This window comes from Excalfactoria chinensis, chromosome 5, assembly GCF_039878825.1.
Source record: "Excalfactoria chinensis isolate bCotChi1 chromosome 5, bCotChi1.hap2, whole genome shotgun sequence".
Lineage (NCBI taxonomy): Eukaryota > Metazoa > Chordata > Aves > Galliformes > Phasianidae > Excalfactoria > Excalfactoria chinensis.
Window position 1 is genome coordinate 21,184,173 of NC_092829.1, and position 22,259 is coordinate 21,206,431.

The 22,259-nt window shown below is 38.8% G+C and overlaps 1 long non-coding RNA gene across 1 annotated transcript in view; it reads left to right on the top strand.

Moving 5' to 3' along the window:
• Positions 1–435: 435 nt before the first annotated feature.
• Positions 436–22,259, top strand: part of LOC140253371 (uncharacterized) — a 39,644-nt gene continuing 17,820 nt past the window's right edge. The window contains exons 1-2 of the long non-coding RNA XR_011903839.1: positions 436–507; positions 6,568–6,644. This is a non-coding gene — a long non-coding RNA (uncharacterized lncRNA). The remainder of the gene's footprint in view (positions 508–6,567; positions 6,645–22,259) is intronic.

The following is a 22,259-nucleotide window of genomic DNA, read 5'->3' on the forward strand; positions in this document are numbered from 1 at the left end:
CTGTAACTTATGGGCAGAACCATAAATAACTTGGGCTATTTTGAATACATGAAACTTTTCAGTCTATTTATGGCACCTGTGTTGGACTGCATAGTGAAAATCTCTTTAAATACTTGGTTTTCATTGGACACAGATTGGAAATCAGAGGAGGAATTGGTCAAATCTCCTTGTGAGGAATATATGGAGATTTTTACTCTGTCTCATGCTCCAAAGAATTACCATTCCATTGGATAAGAGACAAAACAGAGTTGCTGACTGTGCTGTTAAGGTTGGGTGACTGAGAACTGTTGGGTCACAGCCTGAATCACTGATTGAGCACCTGGGGTGAGGACCCAGCCAGCCATGGGAGCACAGGTGAAGTTCATCTGTGTGACTGGAAGGGGTGGAGCCTGGCTGCACCTCTCTTAGACCTCATTTCAGGGCTGACTGCCATTGGGGAGGGATTTCTTTTTGGAGAGTTTTCCTTGGTGGAGCTTTTGCATGTGAACCTGGAATCTTCTGATACAGGTGAGCAATCTTCCCTTATAGCACCTTTCTATTGCACTGATCCTTCTGTCATCATTATGCTTCTGGTGAAGCACCTTTTCCCCTCGTGCTAACCTGTCCAATTGTTACACCTGGGAAGCTGAAGACTGAAAGCTATCAGTAGGCAGACAATAAGAGCATCAAGCAAATGGATGCTATTTTCTCTGCTCAATTAAGCAGACTGTGCATTTTAGAATGATGCAAAAATCTGTTTTTGATATGAAGGTCCTCATTAGATATGCCTGAAAATTTGCCATCTGGGAAGTGCATTTGGTTCAGAGAGCAACACAGGTGAGGTTAATGGTTTGCCAGGACCATGAAATCAGATGGAGGCTCATAGAAATCGAACAGCTGCTGATGATCTTGTTGCCAGTGTTTGAACATTGCACAGAAATGCACAGTGTGACTAGCAGCCCTTGCGTGGTGCCTGGCTGTTATTTCTAGTCCACTGCCTCTATCTCAAAACAACCTTTCAGGCTCCGTGTGCCACAGAAGCCTTTGATTCTCTTCTTTTTGTTGTTTCCTCAGTTCCCATATTCTCAGTCCATTTACTCTGCCCACACGGCCTCATGGAAACGAGCTGTGGGGTCATGTAATTTGGACTACGGTTCCAAACTACAATTTTTTACCTGACATTTGCCTAGGTGTGCATTCTTGGTGAGGTCAGTTGGAGCCCTCCAGTCTAACAGCCTCTAAGCCTTAAATGTTTCTAATTAATCCTCTAAACCAGTCACCTTTCCAGCAAGCTGATGTGTCTGTGTGGATGGCAAAAGGCAGCAGCCTGCCCTGACATTGCTTGTGACATTTTGAGAGTGTCAATGATTTACTTTCCTCCTTTCTTGGAAAAGGTAGAGGGCTGTTATCTCATCCAAGCAGGAGATTAAGGTTAGCTCACAAGGTAACAAGCTCAACCCCAAAGTTGAAGTTCAACTGCTTAAAGTCAAATGTTGTTGACCGGATGTAGAAGCACTGTCAGATAGATTCCTGTCTCAGAGCCTTGGTCTGTGAGGCTTCCACAGCAATAAGTGATCCCATGGCTGCTTCCAAGACACAGTACTGTGGTGAAAAAACACTTCTCAATATTCCTTACTTTTTGCAGGTAAAAGCAGCAGTTGATAAATGGTGACTAGGAGCCTACCCTGTTTTTCTACCAGATCTGAGGCAAATAATTTCGTTATCCCCGTCAGGTGGCGAAGCTCAAAATAATTGAGCTCAGTTTAACTTCTAGCATTTTGGGTCTGTATAGAAGTTAAATGTTACATAAAAGCCGCTGAGCTTGAACAGAACAGATGGTAAAATTAATGAAGTTGTTGCTCTGCTCTGAATTTAATGTAAAATCTTGTTTAAAAAAGCATATTGTGCCTAAAACCCACAAGCTTTTGTCCAAAGAAAGGACTGCAGAGGTGAAAGATAAACAATGAAATAGATGTCCATAAATTTCTTATGCCAAAAATGAATCAAAGTAATCACTGCATACGTAAATATTAGTTACTGACACCAACACCCTCAGAATGTCCATCCTGTGCATCTTTCCATCCTATTCCATGATTGCTTGGAGGTATATAGATGTGTGACTGATACGTTTGTCATGAAATGTAGTAAGAGTTTTCTTGGAAGTTAACACGCATGGGATGAGCAACAGTGTCCCATGTCCCTCTTGGAGAGCAATGCATGCATGAGTTCTGTCATGTATCAACTGTCTTGCACTGGAACTGTGTGTGTTCAGGGGAGTCTGACTAGAGAATGGCCAAAGACTAATACACCTTATTAGCAAAACAGCATGTCTCACAAAGCCCAGGCATGGCTGTCTTGTTTTATTCTCCTTTGGGCAATCACTCAGGAGATTATCTGCTTTTAAAGCATACATATAAACTGTACTAAGGGAGATAACTGGGAAGCATAATGGTTGATGAAATGGAGTTGAAAAAATGTGGGAATGGCCTCTGAGGTCCCCAAATGTATATTTCCTTTCTTATATTCTTATATTTCCACACATACCTCTGTGTGGTTACTGGTTTTTCAACCTGGGATGTATGCCAGTGACTCACAGATTACAGTTCATAGTCTGCAAATAGCATGTGGAGCTCTAGTGCTTTAATGGGGTTCTTGGTGAAAGTTTATGAAGGGTGCACAGCCATGTGTGAAGAACAGAATGTAAGTGGAAACCCAAAAAGGTTTGGTGACACTAGCTTGGTATGAAGTAACGCATGGAATTAATTCAGCATCAAAGAAAAGGGGATTACGCTTGGAGGATTAAACTCTGAGCTTCTTTTTGGCTGCAGAGTGGGACTGGTACGTGTTTCACAGTTTTGTGTATGTGTGCTGACAGGTCTGAGCCTTCACGCTGGATTGAACCTCAGAATACGCTACCTATGTAAAATGAACTGATGAATACATTGCTGAAGAGGAGTGACTTTTTTTCTTGCTAGATATGTCAGCATAGCATAGCAGGACAGTTTGAATTACCAATTACAGGCCTGGTCTACTGTAGGTAAATCTTTCTGCTCACCATCTTCTTGTTTTTCCTTTGTTTGGAAATGTAACGATAGCTTTTCAGCAAATGATTTGAAGCTGTTCAGCAGTTAATTTCTCAGATTTTCCTCCGGACCCTTCTTACAGACAATTGTAACATTGATCCTTTCCCATAAATCATCACAACACTCTGAGGATGATGTGTCTTCATAATCACATCACCCGTTTTTTTTTTCACCATTCTCCAGCAGGTCCTATTTATCCCCATATGTAAACGTATACACTTAGGTTCACTAAGCAGTCTCCAGCTCTTCTGCCTTAGCTTGGCCCCATTTCTCAAACTGTACAGATAAATGCAGCAGTCTGGGAACTTTTTTGAAGATCATGACAGAAAAGTCATTCAGTATTTCGACCTTTGCTATATCATCTGCCAGCAGGTGGTCTCTGAGCATCTTTGCATTTCCTTTAAATTTCACTTTTGCTATTAGTATACTTACAAAATTGTTTTTGTCTTTTATGCTCCTCAGCAGGTTGAGCTCCCACTGGGCTCTCTATTCCCCGATAACATCCCTAATTACCCAAGCACTGCTTTTGCATTCCTCCTTTGTCACCTGTCCTCATTTATATTTCTTCTATGCTTCATTTTTGCATTTTAATTCCTTAACAGCTCCTTGTTTTGCTGATGGTGTCTTTTGCCAGAACTTCTGGTTGTATACAGAATCACTACAGCCTTAAATAAGAATCAGAGGAATACTTTTGTTAGCGAGTCTTTTATTTTTATTATTTTTAGAATAAATTCTGACACTAGACAAATTTAAGATCTTGCAACTCGGTTTTTATGGTAATTCTGCCCTCCAGAAACCCTTTAAGTCTGATTGCCCTCCGTTTCTTCTTTCAGCAACTAATTTGCAGTTTTGTCTTAATGCAGTGCAGATGTAGTTAAGATGACACTTCTAACCTTTGCAAGAAGTGAATGTAACTGACCTATTTTTATTTGGATCACTAATGCATACTTAGAAGTATTACAAGTCTGTAATATCATACGTCACATAATGTGTTTCATAACGTGTTTACTATACATACATGGGGGCATGAATGTTGGTGGACTCCTTTCCATTAAGTAAAGCTTTTCTCTTCAAATACAATACTAGTAGAATACTATAATTCGAAAACAAAGAATCCGTCCCACACATCTGTGTCTGTTGCCATCTTTGAATGTTCAGGTTGCAAGGACTTCATTCATTTTCATTTGAGGTTTTATACTTATGAAGCATTCAGAGGCCTTCTGAAATTCCTCCTGTTTTTAAAGAGAATGAGGCGTAGAATTCTTGGGGGGAAAGGAGGCACTGATAACTCTAATAAGGGCAGGATTCTATTTCAGTTCCCAAACAGCCATTGTATAGAGAGGTTCAGTTGTGGAAGCTGCAGTAGTCATGAAGCAGAAGTTCTTACTGTGCAATTGAATTTGCCCATTTTGGAAACTGTTTATGCATATGCAAAGGCTCAAGCTTGACTTACAGCGTGAAACATCTGTTAAGGGGAGTTATCTGGGAGCTATGGGAACAGGCAGTAGAAGTGTTGCTTTGTGTAATACATAACTTCTGTGTATTGTATTGAATCAAGACTTCAGCTAGAAATAAGGCTGTTCATATACTGTATATGTTGATGCCAAAGGAGGAAAGTCTTCTGTAAGTTTATGGTAAATGGGATGGACAGAAGTTTGGAGACTATTACAAGAACATTTTTCAACAAGTACAGACAAATTCAGTGACAGATAACTGTAGACTTGGTGTGTATTTAATAAAGAAAAATAGTAAAATAAAGTTGTGGGGCCTCATGAAATGCATTGAGGATTCCAGACTGCAGAGTTAGACAGTGGAGCACCCTCACCCCACAGAGTCTGGGGGAGATGTAGAACTTGGGGAGAGGCTGGTGTGAAGGTGTTGTAGGTCCAGCTGCTCTAGTTTCAGTGTTAGGTGGAAGAGGCATTTGTTGGTGCATCCCAGCAGAAATGAAGGTACTTGGCTTTCTGACTTCTTCACAAAATGCAGGAAATCCCATTCTCCCCATATATAGTGGATGTACTCAACTCCTTCCACCATTCTGTGGCAGAATCCTGTCCTGTGCTGTGGATACCACAAACACAAAAATGTCCTTCATGTTTGCAAGTGATTGTGTTGGCACCTAAGGGGCAGAGTCAGGTTCACTCTTGGTTCAAAGAGAATGTCTCTAGAGATAGGCTTCCTGGCTGTGAGGTGCTGGCTTGGCCATTCCTTCCAAGACACGCAGCCAGTGAAGAAACCTTTTCCCTGGCCTTGTACAGGGGTGATTCAATGAATCCTAGGTGTGTGAGGAAACACAGGATAGCCTCCCTTCCAGTGAATTCAGCACTTTTGAAGCACGTGAGCTGGACCTAAGAGAAGGGTTTATTTAACTCTGCTTTGTGATTTTTACAGTGAAGTTAAAAAGTGTGGTTTGGGTGCAGAATCATTCCCATGTTATTACCATCATTATCATTACCATTCTACCCTAGAACTGGGTAGAATGTGGGCCTGCTCTTTTCAGTGGTTTATTTATTTATTTTTAAACTGATTCAGTAGGGTGCCATAAAACTTGGAAAAGAACAATCAATTTAATGTTTGGTGGAAATAAGGGCAGTGTTGGACATAACCCTATAGCTAGAAATAGAAAGAAGTAACTTGGAGTGAACTTCATGCTTTCTAAAGTACCGATAGTTCAACAGTTTTGTAGTTTTTGTTTTCCATAAAATTCACCACATCTATGGCCAAAGACAGCATGTTCCATGCTCTTCCTTCAGTTTAGCTCCCTTATTTAATGTGACTGCACCTCCCCCCCAGATAAAATTAGGCAACTGTAGCAGGAATGTTGTCACAGCTTGAAACAGTGATTGAGCACCTGGTGGGAAGGCAGGGCCAACCCAGGGGAGCTCAGCTGCATGCAATGAGTTGATGAGATGAAGTCAGGATCCACCCCTTCCCAGACCTCATTTAAGGGTTGTCAGTGCAGGCAATAGTATTTTGCAGGAGATCCATGCTTATGTGAAGTTTCTAAGGGTAAGTAGCTTTTTTCCCTTTGTTTCTGTGTTTGTGGCTCCTGTGTTTGGGCTGGACCTTGCTTGCTGCAGCCTAGAACTTTGCTGCTCCACTATCATTGCAGTGCTTTCCATTACATTATAGCATTACAGTGACTGTGTTTGAAGTGCACTGCTGATTAAAATCAGAATAATCTCTTTTGTTGTGTATTGAGCATATGGCTTGATTTAGAAATGAATTGGTCTGGAAATACAGCTCTCATGCCTTCCTAGAGCTGCTATTCTAAGTAGGATACCAGCTGGGCACAGAGGTGGTCAGGGAAAGAAATAGAGGTACTTGGTGTTATGTTACTTCTCCTCTCTTTCATGATGGAGTGAGAAATAACTGAAAACTTCAGTGGTCTCCTGTTCAGAAAGGCAAGGGCACTAGAAGCTTGTTCTCTATTTTTCTGCTTTTAATCAGTTAAATGGGAGCCACATGGGCCACTCAGGATGCGTTCTTCCCTCTGATTTTCCAGGTGTGTGAAACTTAGAGGCAATCATATCTCGTAAGCTTCTGGAGATACTGTTGGCTTTGTTAGGCAACACCATGCAGGTAAGTTTAAATCTTATTACTTATGAACTTGAAGATGTTTGTTGTTGCTGTTGTTGTTGTTTGTTTTTAAAGTCACCCTGAGATCTCTGACTTTAGTTGATGGGCAGTGTATTAGTTTAGTATCGTAGTCTCTAGGTGTAATACGGATTTTTAGTTGTTATGGTAGCATAGTGCTTTACTGAAGCAGCGTCAGGATTACAGCCCTGTTTCAATTTCTTGTATGGACTGGTTGGAAAGATTTCCAGAGAAAATGCTAGTAAATATTCTTTGCTGAAGGAGAAACAGGACTTTCTGTTTTAAGGTTTGATGCTAACACTTTAACAATAGCTGAATAATCAAGGATGCTGTACTGTACTTAGGGATCCGTTAATACCCTAGTGATCTGATTCTTTGCTTTTAAAACTTCAACTTCAAAAAGGTATGTTCTTGTATTGATTAAGTATTTTGATTTTTCTGTCCAAGTACAAACTTCTGAATGTTGCAAAGCACTTTCAAACTGCAGTAACTGCTCAGATGTGTGTATATAGGTGTTTCTTTAGTTTTACTAGTATGAGTTAAAGGTGTTGAGACCATTAAAGTGTATCTTATGTATTTATTGAATCAATTTTTCTACTGATGAGTAGATAGAACAGGTTTATATGCTTGAATACAAGAACACCAGAGCCTTCAATGTTACTCTCTGTACTTCTAAAAATCTTTTTAGCTCATGTATGTACTGCCACAGTACTTCAGAAGTAAAAAACAAAACACAAAACAAACAAACAAAAACAACCAAAACCACCTTAAATTTGATTAGGACAAAAGCAGTTTGCATCAAGTCTTAACTTACAGCTCATTTTCCTGTGCAAAATGGTGGCAGCCTGGTCATCTTTGAAACGTGGCTATTCTGTGTTTGGATGACAAAAGCCATATTAATGTATGTGAAGCTAAAATAAAATAATGGAAGAGTAGAGCTATTAAGAAAAGCTATGGTTGTTTTCTACTGCTTTCTGTCTAGATGAGTGTTCACAGACAACTTCTTTTTCCAAGAGAAAGAGTGCTACATAGCTTGCAACATCATTCTTTTTTGCTTGAAAATTCATTTTGAGTTAATTGAAGTTATGAGATAAGTTTAGCAAATGCCCTAGGAGAATAAACACCTGAAATAGCAGATTATCTGGTGCTATATTTCAATAATTTTGATTTGCTGTTTTGTTTCTACTTGTAAATACCGAATACTACATAGTTACAGAGCTTTCGGGAATGTCTTTGTCACCAAATGACACAGTGAAGACAGGGAGACTTCTGAATTGTCTCAATGATTCAGTAATCAGTGAAAGGGTTGACTTTTTGTTGTGATCTGAGCATTGAATAGGAATAACGAAAATTCAAAATATGAAGATATTGTGAATATTTAGTTATGTGCTGCAAATTCTTTCTAACCCTAGGAAATATTACTCTTATTTGTAGTGATACTGAGTAATTAATGAACTTGTCCATGGATGCATATTAAATCACAGCATTACCAAGAATGGTGTTCTCATCTCCTGAATGTTACTCTGGCACCTTAAGAGAATTGTCCCATTTTTGCATTTGTGATGTAGTAGAAAGATCACAAGTAATCCATTTCATTTAATTCCTTTTATCTCCTCTGTTAGCAATGAGTTGTTTTTAATTTATTCAGAGCCTGCTGACTATAAACTAATCTAAAAGGAGATGATATAGATGGCTATTTCATGACTTAATGGAAAACTAACTGCAAATTAAATGTAAGAAACCAAGGTGGAAGCTATGCAAATAGGCTGTCTTTCATAGTATTTTGCAAGTGATGTTGAATGACTTCCATGAACATGCATAAAACATTCTCAGCATTAGAGTTTTGAATGGTTATGTTTTCATCAACATTTTCTTCTTCCCCAGGGTGTTCCAAAGTAGACTGTAATACTTCTTTCTGGTGACGTGAATTACTTAGTTGTTCTATTAGTACTAGTAAATCTAATGATCATCACACAAGAAAACAGGACCAAGCTCAAATAAATGACCTGTTCATGCAAACTAGATAATCTATTTATATAAAGAGAGCTCTTGAAATGTATCCTGGAGAAAGATACCTATAGTAATAGGTGTGCTGGTAATAACAGATGACAAAATGATGATGAAAAAGAGCAGAAGTACCCACTGAGACTAGCAGTAATGTAATAACTCCAAATCCTCCTACTTTTATCTCTTATTGAAGAGAAGTCAAATTTGCTTTTCTTGAGTAACTGAGTGTTTCAGGAGTATGAAAATTTAGCAGCTTCTCGTTACATCTTTGGACAAGGAGACTAAAGAATATAGCAGCTACCTGTGCTAAAAGCATGTGTTCAACTACCATAGTCAGCAGCTTTGCTGTATGTGTGCTCAGACCTCCTCTGATGGCTCAGGAGCATTTATCCTCTTCAAAGATCTCCAATTTAGACTCCCTGAGGGTATCTTATTAACTACAAAAGGTAAAAGAAAGCACCCCCTTTAATCTTCCTTTCATTTAAAATGCATACATGGCCACATAGAAAAATGTTATAAGGAGCTTCAAGCTATCAGTTTGTATGAAGGATCTGGAAAGGAGAGGTAGACTGTTAAATAGAGAGCTCTGAATAATGATGATAGTTATGGTGGTGTATAGGGCTCTTTAGGGAACACACCAATAGGTCTTAGAGAAGAATTGAAGTGCTGTAAATCCCACTGGATCCGAGAGGGTTTGTTAAAAGCCAAGCACAGTTCACCTGGCATGTAAAAGTTAGATTGTCAGTGGAAGCTTGAAGGTACCGAAACAGTAGATGTAAGGACTTCTATTTTCAGAAGTTTACCCATTGGTTATTCTCAGACTGCAGATGCTATTATTGCTATTTGCCAACCAAAATGTTTTTAGCTGTATGTACATTTAAGTGCATGTTGCCTGTTCACACTGATGTTGAGTTTGAACTTTTCATGTGTTGCTGAAGACCACAACTGGCAAAATGAAGATGTGTACTGAGTCTTGGGTTTTATGGTTGCTGCAGCATGTATCTTAGCTGTGCTTCAAATATCATTCCTAGCTGTGCTAGTCAAATATCATCATAACCCAGTTAATCTGTAACTACATCTGACCAAATGTACCCTAATCCTATCCTGATACAGTTGTTGTTTTTATGCTATGCAGTGCCACACAGTCTTTTGTAAAGCTGCAGCTCGAGTTAGTATAAGAGATCTAGGCTTGTGATAACTTGCTGCTATGTATATCAAGACCTTTCATTGTATTTCTTCTGCTAAGAATTCCAGTAGACTATTAAACCAAGCAGAGCCAGAGCACAATCGTGCTGAAGGATAAGAAATGCAAATAATTGGTTGTGGAAAGCATTGCCAATTACAGCATTTTAAACTATATGATTAGTGGCTCATCTCAGTGAAGTCTGAACCCTGGTTGTAGCTGTGTTGCAACTAAAACCAATGTGACAGCTAAGAATGAATAGATGCTGACTGCTGTAGATGAGGAATGCCATATTTGGAGCCCTGATGTTCTGAAGGCGGACAGTGCAAAACCAAGATAGGTCTTAATTTATATCTGAGATTTTTTTTCACTGAAAACTTTCCTGAGAAACTGCACCAGATCTTGCATAACTGATTTTTCTGTTTGGCAAAGTCAGTATTTATCATATAAAGAGAGGGATTTGGTGAACCAGAGAAACTGGGAAAGAAAGAGAACTAGTGAGGAACTTAGTCAAGTGTAAATCTGTGTGCTGACAGCACTGTTCAAACTCCTTTCTGGCTATAACATAGAAATGTGTCTTTGAGGAGCAGGTGGTCTTCAAATGTCTTGAACAGCAAGATAATTGTGAAAGATCTTTAATTTTCAAGCAGTTTTATCAGCTCTAGCTTCTACTGAAAATTAACTAGCTCTATCCTTTAAGTCTTCAACCAAAAATATTGTTGTTTAAGTTGATGCCTGATTTATCTTTGTCTTAAGCCTAATCTCCTAAAGCAGGAAAACCGACAGAGCTGAGAATAATTTGTCCTTCTTCAAGTATCGTATTTATGTTGCCAACAAAAATAAACAAGAAAAACAAAAATTTGTTTCTAAATCTGTACTGCTACTTCCCACCGCCTCCTGGAGACTAACAAAAGTAGTGGAATTCATCCAGTCCTCTAAGACTTACCACTCTTGATGCAGACCAGAATTAAGAATGTGTTGCAAAGATGAATTACAGGTCTGAGATCCAAGTGGCAAAGTCCCTGTGGCTTTAACTGTGCACATGTGTGGCCAAAGGCTGTATATTTTAGTGTAGAAGATGATTTGTGTTTTTCTTCAGACTGGACACATAGAGAATGGAAATAGTCTAAAAATCTTGAATGACAGAATCAGTTCAGGGCTCCTTAGTGGCCAGAAGGGGCTGGTTTTAGTGTTTTAAATGCCTGGGCTAGCAACTGCTTTGCAGTTCTTGAGTTTGTTGGTGTGCATATGAATCCAGGAAGAAGCCCAAACATAGGAGATAAACTTGCAATACAGCATGTACAGGGTGTAAATAGATGGTAAGTATCCTTGAATGTCACAGAGAAGATTGTTTGGGCAAGGAACTTCTCAAACTTGTGCTTTTTCTGGTCATGTCAGTGCATAGCCCACAGTTAGCACTAGCGATGTTTTTCAACCCTATTGCACTTAAAGCAGGCCTCTCAGACAACAGACTGGAACATTATGTGAAGCTTCTCAGGCAGAAATCTCTCTAGCAGCCTAGGTCATCTTGCACCATACTGTTATCCCCATTCATCTTTGCTTTTCTATTTTAAAGTATTTTTGAGAATTTTATCCTAGTTGAAATCTTCCAGCAAGATTTAAACAGCCTCACATTTTCAGCTGTTACTGACTTTTTCCAGAATCCATTGTAGATGCTTCCTCTTACAGCATTTGTGTATACGAGACACTGTGGAGTTCATTATGTTAATAATACCTATTAGTTACTTTAAAAATCATATTGTAAAATGTATCCCAGACTGAGAAAGCTGAGAGAGTCCTAATTGATTAGTGCAGGAAGTACCTCCTTTCTTCAAACAGAAAGCTAAATAACAATAGTTAATAACAGTTGTTATTGAGATCCCCTGCAAAAACAGTCTGCTTTCTTGTCCTGGTACATGATGCACATATTCAGCAAACAGTTCTGCTTCTCTTTCTTCAGGTTATACTTGATTCCATGTGGTCTGCACCCCAAAAAGCTCCTTCGGCTCCCACAGTGAATCAAATCAAGTTTCAGCACTAAACTAAGAAACCAAAGATCTAACTAGTGACAAAGGACATTTTTCCCTCCAAAATTTTTAAGTCAGTTAACAACTTTCTTATTTGAGCGCATGTACATGATGCCACTTAGTTCCCCATTAGTAGAAAAAGAGGAAAAAAGCTGAACAGTAAACATTACCTGGCATATGTACAATGTTCTGACCTAAACAGTAGGTGACTCCTGAGCTGTGACTCTCTTTGCGTCACTAAAGTCTCTGTTTTATGTTCTGTTGTTAGTTTTTACAATAGAACTTCCAGATAGACCAATTTACATCACTAGAAATGTACATCTTGGATTTGTGTTGTTTCTACATACTGAAGACAGTATTGCTACATCTTCCTTACTGCCTTTAAATAAACTTAGTTGGTTCCAGGTGTTAACTAATATGCATGCTCCCAACTGCAGTGTACATCCCACTTGGGGTCTGCTGACGTTTACCAGGCAGTCTCTTTAAATGGGCACAGGTTATTATTCCAAATAACATTGACTCAGGTTTACTTATATCTTTCTGGTGTTTAACTGGACTGTCTTTGGAGTGTCCTCTGTTCAAGTGGGCACTTTGCTTTCCAGAGGCTGACAAATATTGTGTGCTTTACCTGGAGAGGTGTCAGGAAGATGCTCTATTTCCTTCTCTACCTTAGGCACACATTGCTGAGAAGGCAGTGGGATACTAATATAATCTGACTCCTCAGCTTATTAATAAACGTGTATTCAACCAGTTTTACTGGGAAAAGGCTGTGTTGGGGGTTGTTCTTGAATATTCTTTATGTCTTATGAGTTGTTTCTATGCGAAGATTCCATTCCTTGTTGAATGTTTGTCTCAGTAACTTTGGAAAAGCATCTTTCTGTAGAAGATGACTGCAAATGGCAGTAAATTAGCACCCTTCTGGGAACTGTTGTATTTTGAACATGTTTTTCAAAAGTAACTGTGAATCCTTGTGCCACCTGCTTATGTTCTTGGAAGCTCACTTTAACCCCATGGGTGTGTGGAATCACAATCAGACAGAAAACATGGAGTGCTTCAAAACATCTCATTGTTTCATAAGAAGAAACTCTGCTGGCAAGCAGTGGTCCCTATGATATATTCAGGCCCAAATACTCCGAATATGCTTCAGAGATCAGCTCCTATTACAAAAGCAGTAAATGTGCCTTAATGCTTCTATTGGGACTTCTGTGGCAGATTTACAGGTACAGTTGTTGCTCACAGCTGTTGGGAATTTTGAGATGAAATAGGACCTTTGGGAGTTCAGGGAGCATTGTGAAAGTCTGGAGTGTTCTTAAAGATGTTTGGAAGAGGGCAACTAAAATAATCAGGTGATTTGGAAGGGAAACAGTTTTACTTAACATCTATGGAGTGATCTAGCAAGTGGTAGATACCACTAATGTCCACAAAAACAAAAATAGGTTAATGTAATACATACTATAGCTTCCTGCTATGGAAATTTACTGCAATGATAATATCTGGCATGTAATGAAGTCATTATCTCAGCTGCAGGTTCTAAATATACCATGTGTTTTATGCCAGCTGCCTCCAGCTTGGTTGTGCAAACCAGTCCTTGGGAAATTCCTCTGAGTGTGGTTTTATTAAGCAGACCAGAGGGAGGGTTTTGTCTATGCTGCTGACTAAGGGACTGTAAAAGAAGTGTCTAAAAACATACAGATTACCTAAAAATGTACTGATTGGCTGTTGTTCCCAAATAATCTTCCTTGGTCTTTTTGCTTGATGTGTCAAAAGGAAGTTAACAATCTCTCTGGCTAATCTGGTGGTATTGTCTTGCGTAGCTAAAACCTGAACGAAGTGGTAGAGAAACAAACTCTGCTCCACCCACTGGTAGCTCTGTAACATCAAGAGGGAGATGATCAGAAATTTTTTCCCTCTTCTTATCACCTCTTGATTGTATCCTTCGGAATGGGTGCATGCTTATAGAAGATAAAGTACATAGATGCATAAATATCTGAAGTATGCTGTTGAATGGGACTTTCTGTGTTTGGTTGGGAGCCAGTTACTAAGGTTAAGGAGACTGCTCAGTGCCGGGCCCAGAACTAGAGGATTTATTTTGTAAAATAGACCAGTGTTTTGAGTGTTGGAGTGTCTTTGTTGATTAATTTATAAATGATGTATGTTAGAATAAACTACATTCTGGTAATTGGAAGGATTTTAATTCTCCAGTTGATGTTAGCTGAAAGGAAAGTGTGTGTTTTTGTCTGGTACTAGTTAAGGACGCGTTCACAATGAATTAGAAGATTAAACTTCTTGGAACTGTCCTGTTGACGTTTATAAATATTGAGTTTTGCTTTAGTAGACCTATTTCAGATATAATGGAGTAGTGTCTCAAGCTAAATACTAAAAATGGTAGATTACCTTTCCATCTGTTTCCAGTCAATATTACACAGCTTTCTAAAGTACAAGCCTTGTGCTATGGCATTTTTGCCATCAGTGGCATGTTTGTATTTTGGCTGTTGACTGCTGCTCTTCAGGTTTCTGGACAGGTATCTATAGATAGACTCAAAAGCAGGAAGGCTTCCATATGGTGAGTTCAGATTTGGCACCTCATGCACGTTGAAGTTACTTGTAGATATTGTGGTGTTCACCTTAGGTTTTTAACAAACCGTTTTTCATCTGCATCAACAAAGGAGGTCAGTTGACCCTGCTTTTATCTGCATTACTAATTATTTTTAAAATTCCAGTAAATTCTTTTGTTAAGGAATATGATATTATTACTCTTAGCCTCTCTTCTATTACAGTTAACTCTCAACATCTCTGAGATAATGCTACTATTATATATGGATTTACAAAGCAATAATCATGGTTCTCAAAGTGATTTGTGATCAGTCACTTGAAACACTTCTCTATGCCTCTGTAGTTGTTTACCATTTTGTGACTTCATTTTAGAGTGATGAAATCCAGGAAGCTGTAATTCCACACACGTCTGTTTTGCAGTTTTGAGCTGGAAGATGAAATCTGTTTATTTCACTCGCATAACCATATAAAGTATAAATGGTTTATTTGAAGTTTAGTAATCTTCAGGGCAGTGACAGATTTTATATTCTGTCAGGATAGAAGATGATTGCACTTAGCTATGAATAGTGATAACAGTATTTCTGGGAGCAGGGTATAGTGAGGGAGAAGTGAAAGGAGTGGAAATAATCTTCTTGTGCAGGTAAACCTTCAGATACCTTTTAAGGTAGCTCATACAAGTAGAGGGGAACAAACTGAAGAAGAGAATGAAGAAAGTGTTATGTTAGTTATTCATTCATTCATGATTTGATACCAAATTATCTATATTTTAATGTTTTATATATATATATTGTGTGTATATATATATTTATTTATTTATTTTAAACCATAAATTCCCTGAGAGTGATTTTCAGGGAACTACCTCGAATCAATTCTGCATGTCACATTTTATTGGTTAAAGGTGAGGGCTGAGGGGAGGAAAGCTCGGTCTTAAAAATAAATATTCCTCTTTCTTTAGAATTTTTTTCTAGCATACTGGAGAGAATAGCACGTGTTCCCTACCCCACAGACCTCAATATGGGACCTGATAGCAGAGGAATCTCTGTGGGTGAGAGACTTTTCTCTAATAGACAGCTAATTGGCATACAGAAAGACAGTGGAGGAGGAGCCCTTAAACATTTGAGGGCCATAGAAGAAGATGTAGTTAGAAACATTAAGGAAATAAGTGATAAAAGTGGATTGTGATGTGTTTAATAAGCCATCTGTCCCATCTTTGACACAGATGATGCTGGGATGGAAAAGGCATTGGAAAATATTGTCAGGCTTACTTGTCAAATGGGGCTGTCTTCTGTATTCTGGCTATACCAGCATACATCTAATTGCTGAATTAATGCTTGCCCCTACAGCAGGAAAGATCATTTGATAGATCAACTTAAGCCAGCTGTTCAAGTGTGTGCTGAGTTTCTTGGCTTCACAGTGACATGATTGTTTTCTGACGTGCTTTGCCTATTATTGTGATTATAGTTTTGTCTGTAGCACCACCAGAATTTGTGACTTCTCCTCTAAATACAAAAAGGCAATGTTTTTCTGTACTTAAGGTTTTAGATTAGTGTTTGGTTTTTTTGTTTGTTTGTTTGAAGAGCTATGCAGCTTGGTTTGGGAGCTGTTGTTTATATCTCTTTGTTTTATGCTAGTGCCTCATGGTCTTTTGGAGTAGTGAGCTTTGTGCTTCCTCATCTGTGCCAAGTCACTTTCTTGGAGAAGACTGCCTGTTCAAAAGACTTGACATATAATGACTGAAAATATGAAGCACCTGAACGACACTTGCTTTTTGTGTTATAAGCCACATCTTTTGAGTTGTCTTCCATTCACTCTAAAGGCCTCTTCATCAGATGTGCCTGTCCAAATTCCTCAAGACTTTCTGGAGTCCAGCTGCTGAACAAGGCAGGGAAATTGAAGTTCACTCATCCAAACCATTATGACTACAGCAATTGTCGCACAGCTCTTTATGGGAAGATAAGGGGTGAAAGAACAGCTAAAAACTCTTAATTCCTCAGGGCTGCATGGGTCTGTGGGAAACCTGAGCCTTGGGATTGTGGAAAGAGAAGAAACCTGAACACTCTTCCCCATCAGCAGTATAAAAATAATTTTGGTATAATTCAAAGGCTTTGCTATTTTGTTGTCAACAGATTAGAAAGGCAGAGTGATGTTTCCAGTTGTGTCAGGTTGGATTGCAATTTAACATTAAAATAGGTTTGTCTGTCTATAAATCTATTTGTGGCTATTTCTGAACTTCCCTTGACAAAAGCGAGGAAAAGTGATCTATAAATCATTATGTTACGAATGTCTTATGTTTTCCTGGTTGGCTTTAGGAACAGAAAAGGTATATTTGTTTCTCTATTTCTCCACACTTATCCTTCAAATGAGGTTTGGTTTTATCTTCGTTAAACAGAAATGACCTTTCTGTCAGTAGCTAGGCTGATAATGTTGTGCAAGCCTTTGGCCATGACTGCGCACAGTGGGGATTGTGTTGGATATGGGCAGATCCATCCTTTCAAAACATGAATAGAAACATAATTGCACATTTTTGTGGCACCGTATAAAATTGAGTAAGTGAACTTACCTTTACCTGCATTGCCTGTTGCAGCACTGACTGATAGCTGCTGGTAGGGGGCTTAGGCTTGGGGTTTCAAGGCAGTGTGGCAGAACTGGTGTTTGCCTCCCTTTCCAGCTGTTCTCCCCCACTTCCTGTGGGATGGGTTATGCTGTGTTCTCTATGTGTCCTTATCTTTCTCTTCCTGGAACTTTGTCAATTTTTCTTGATTTTTGCAGTGATTTTTGAAAACAATCTGTAATGGTATGGCATAGTTTTCTAAAACTGCTTACTTTGGAATGCAGAGCTGTGTATTTGACAGAAGCTAAGGAAACGAGACTGAGTGTAGCTGTGGAAAAAATAGAATAAAAACAATATTCATTTGTTGTCATTTACAGAGTACACCAGTGAGGCAATGCTGTGATGTTTTCAGTTAGATGTGCTTGGAGAGAGCTCAGCATCTTTTCTTCTTCTGCCACAGCTATCAGAGAGCTGTCTGAATCCAGGAACTCTTCCGTTACATTTGGAGCTAGGTGGAGGAAAATTGCACAGAAACATTTTTTTAAGCCAAGGCTAATGAGGTTTTCAGCTTTATGTTTTGGAAGATACCAGGTTTTCTATTGTATTAATATTTTCTTTTTCTTTAGGAGTTTTTCAGGTCTTGATGGAAGAAGGAAACCATTTCCATCTAAAGCTCCTATTAAAAGCAGAAAGCATTAAATTCTGAACACACTTTTCACTCTGGAATATTAATGTGGTTTCTGGCCAGTGGCAATTCTTGATCTCAGTAGAAGCTCATAATTGGAGTTTGCTATGCTTTTTCTTGGGTGCAATAAATTTTTGTTTTGGCAATGTTATTCCCTCTTTTGCAAGTGGTGATTCCATTTTCTCACAGCACTATGCAGGATTACGTGTACTGAGATTGTGCCCTAAGGTTTCTAGTATACTAATTCATTCCGAATTATGTGTGGTTTTAGAAGTGCTTCAGTGGCCCAAAATCAAAACCATGCAGAAAAGGACAAAATAACACACACTTACTCCTCTAAGGGATAAACTATTGATCTGATGACAATAGTAAATGCAATTACACTGATCAGTACAAATCTGCAGCAGTTCACATGAGGCCTGAGAAGGACATTTGTGACTAGGTGCAGCAGGAAGAAATGAGTGACAATGTAATGTGCTGTCTTTGCCTTCCTTTCCATACACTGAGAGTGCTGATGAAAAGTGAGGAAATTAAGGCAGCACCTCTGAAAGAAGGGCAAATCTAATTGACTTGGGTTGTGTAGTACTTGCTACAAATCTGCAAGCTTCATTCAGGATATTGATGGAAGCATAATTCTGGTCAGAAGTGCTGAGTTTAAAGTTTCTGTAGTAACCTCTGTCTCTAGCATGGAAAACTGTGCCTTGTCACAAGATGATGCAGGTACATTTTGGGGTGCGCTGGAAGCTGGGATAACCTTTAGGAGTCTGGAGGAAATCAAAGCCAGTGCAGCCTGATCACGCTGACTCCTGGAGATGCATCCCAGCGTGGATTTGCAGACTTGGGATGATGTCTGTGTTTTAGGCTGGGGAACAGCCAGAACTGTGCCTGGGCAAGACACAAAGGGTAAGCTGCAGTCCTGTAAAAGAGTTGGTCCTATGGCCTGATCTTCTACAGGACTCAATTACTCTGCTGCTCAGACAGGTGCACAAAACAATCTGTGTGAGATCATGCCATCAGAAATTGTCCACAACTCCTGAGGCTTTGATTCTGTCTATGAAGTATCTCGCAGCTCTCTATAGTGCACACAGACAGGCTGTTTGTTGAAAAGTAACCCTCTGTTGAATAACACAGTCTTTAACCATCTTTCTGGTGAGCGTTGCTTGTATATTTCTCTGTATAGAAATAAACACTTGACATTCCTAGAAGGGAATTGGTACAGTATCAATAAAAATATCATGTCAGGGATGGAGAAAATTAGTTTGTCAGTGGGAAGGTCATCTCACAGATGTGATTTGCTTTTTGATCTGTAGAAATCAGGTTAGGGATACCATGAGATATATAGTAGTCTCTACAGTAATGGATTATCTTGAATGTTGTTGACTTGAAGTTTTTAGACTTCTGTGAAATTGCAGTGTGTTTCTTCTGAATTTGTTCGGTGAGAAATCTCATGTTATTCTTTTAATCAGTGTTCTGTGTTACTTAGTTTGCTGTTAGTTCATACATACAGTTTCTAGACACAGCTGCATCTTGGCTTCATAGTACAGACTTGCACTATGAACAGAAGTGTAGTGAAGCAGAAACAACTCAGAGAGGTACTGTGAGTTTCGGCTAACCCACTTGGCTTTCCTATCTTTTTCTCCTGCTTAGTGATGTTAGCTGTATGCGTGTGTATTGGTGTTGTAAAATATACTGTAGCAATATGCAGCCAGACTTTCCTCTGGTATGATGAATAGAGGAGAGAGTAAATAGTCCATGAGATTGAGCCTTAAATTCATAGCATAAGCTTCCATTGCCCAGAGGCCTTTGAAAAATGTTGAAATCATGCTGAATGCATTACAAACCGAGGGACTGGGGAATTATTATTTCTGTAGTCTAAATTCCCTGCAATTTTCTTGCATCCAGTTCTCTCTCCAGACTCTGAATGCCTGAATCTTCAATTAAATTTCTTTCACTTGAGGAAGTAATTTTTTTTAAGGAAAAGCCCTGTATGGATATGAAAGGAAGAAAAAACTTGATGACCTCTATGAGATAGCATATTTCCACACTGCACAGCGAGGCCCATGGTGAAAATATGTGCTAGGCCTGATATGTTTATGATAAATGAAATTGCATAAAATGGCAATGAGAACAGAAAGCAACAGAACTTCTGAAATTGGATCTCGTCTGCGATACTTGGTATTCTACGAGAGTTTTATTACATTGCCTTTAGATTTCTCTTTTACAGCCTTGTTGCTTCTCTGACTCTGAAAAGATTGGTAAACTCATGGCTTGATCTACTTTATATTTACAACATGATGATTAAAATAGCTGGCACTATGCCATGCTGTTCTGATATGCTTTCAGGGAAGAAGAACTAGTTTGCAAGGTTGAACAATGGTACGATGCGTTAATTAGTATAATTCACTTCTCAGATCTCCTTGAATTACGGTAAGATCATCTTTCAAAAACTCGATAGCTGAGAGCCTGGGAGGAGAACTGGTTTTAACACTGTATTATTGAAGCAGGCTATTTTGAGTTAGTATTGGATCATTCTGATTCGTCTTCAGTACTCATTCAGATTGCACATGCATTATTTTTTTTTTCCTTAAATGCAATGTTGCGAACTTAAATCTGCTTTTCTGAGAGAATGCTTGCCATCATCTGAAATAGCTTAAGGACTAGTCTCATGTCATGTTTGTTTCTGTCAACCCAAGGCCAGGCAATGAAAGCATGTGGTCTTACATGCTCTCAGGACTTAGTGGTCGGATGGAGGGAGACTGGGGTGACCTGTCTGGCACTGGCAATGATAAAGAACTGTAGTTTAAAAATGGCAAATTTTGGCTTGCATTTCAATGAGTAACACATCCACTACTACTCTTGAGCTGATAAATGGAAATTTATATTTGTTTTGCTAATGATTGTAACAATAGAGGAAACCATAAACAATTGTTTAAGTATTTTGCTGAAAGAATCTTTAAATGCCTTGAGCTGTATATATGGGCTGTACTTCATCCCAGATCTGCAGTTAAGTAAATTAAGTAAAAATGAAACCCAGGCCAAGGTCAGAAAAGTCACCAGCAGATGTGAAGTCAGGACCTGGGAGTCAGCCCAGAGCTGTGTCTGTGAGCAGTTCATTCTGTGACTCCACTAATACTTTAACAGTGTCAAAACATCTGAACCAATAGAGTCTTTTAGTGAAGGTCTGCAATCCCAAATCAAATTGCTAAGAAATAAACGTTGCTAACCTAATTTGAGCAGATGATACAAAGGCAGTATAACATGGCATCTTCTGGAAAAAGGTGAACTTGCTCTGCCTGCCCTTCAATATCTCAAAAAGTTGCAGGACTGAATAACAAGAGACTTGTGGCTGAGCTAATAAACCCTGGTGGGAATGCATTGGGCAAAGGGGCAAGGATGATAATGTGCTAATCTGGGGTGTAACTGAAGTTCTATATTTCAAATATTATTTCTAAAATGAAGAGCTTTGTTTATATAATCTGCCTTTCCTTTTTCTTTTCATTGGCATGACTACACTTGTAAGAAATTGTTTTTCTCACCTCATCTATACTTGAGTGTTCTTGAAGTGTTATGAAGCGTAGCTGTAGGCCCAAGCTCCGTTTTTCCTCCTATGAATTCACTGAATTGGGTTTGTGGGTTTGTTCCCAGTAAAAGTTGCTTTCACTGTTTCATGTCAAGTATGAAGAGCTCTGATAGAAATCTAATGTAGAAGTTAAAATTTCTTGCCTTGCATTGTTCTGGGCAGAAGTGTTGAAGGAAATGTAGGAAAATGCTGTCTTTTTGCCTACTCAAATTACATACCTTGCTCCTTGGTAATGGTATGGTCAGATCTTTCAGAAACACACACGTCTTGCTCTAGAAGTGTATGAATGTGTGAGTAATTGGGTCAGATGGAATAATACAGGAAAGGAGAAAATTTAATATCTAACTGTAGAATTCAGAACCTCTGAGAGAAATCTTCAGGTTAAATGTTGAGGATAAAGTATTTGCTGATCAGAAAGTTGCTGAAGATGTGAGGAATGATAACGCTTCCTTCTGATCTGTACTATAGGAAATAAGAGTTCTATATGTTCCTTGTAAATAGTGATGTCAGACTCTGTTATGAATACCTTGTGAAATCAAGCCCTGTATCTCAGTTTCTTTGGCCAGCCACTCAGATCAGATGGATTAAGATGACTGTGGATATTTGCTTAGAAAAGTTGCTTCCTTACAGCTGTACTACTTCAGTGTCTCTCCATATTGTTTTGGAAGGCATAAACTGTGACTGGTACTGGCTACCAGCAGATCTGTCACTTCATTCTCGAAACATGAAATGGAGTGATGTTCACTGAGGCAAATCTAAACAACTTCTACAAATTAAGCCAACTGTGTTGTGAAATATTGAGGTAAATGTATTATCTCAGTAGAAAAATATGAATATTTTCAATTTTCAGCTATGTTAAAATAAAAAATGGATTAGGACAAAGGAGGAACTGGGCTGCTGCCAGAAAATGTAACCAGGAATCTGTTTTTGTGGTGAGCTGCTTATATAAAACTGGAATGCGCCGTTGCTACCTGGAAAAAAGCTAAAATCAATGAATTGCAGAAGTATTTTTTT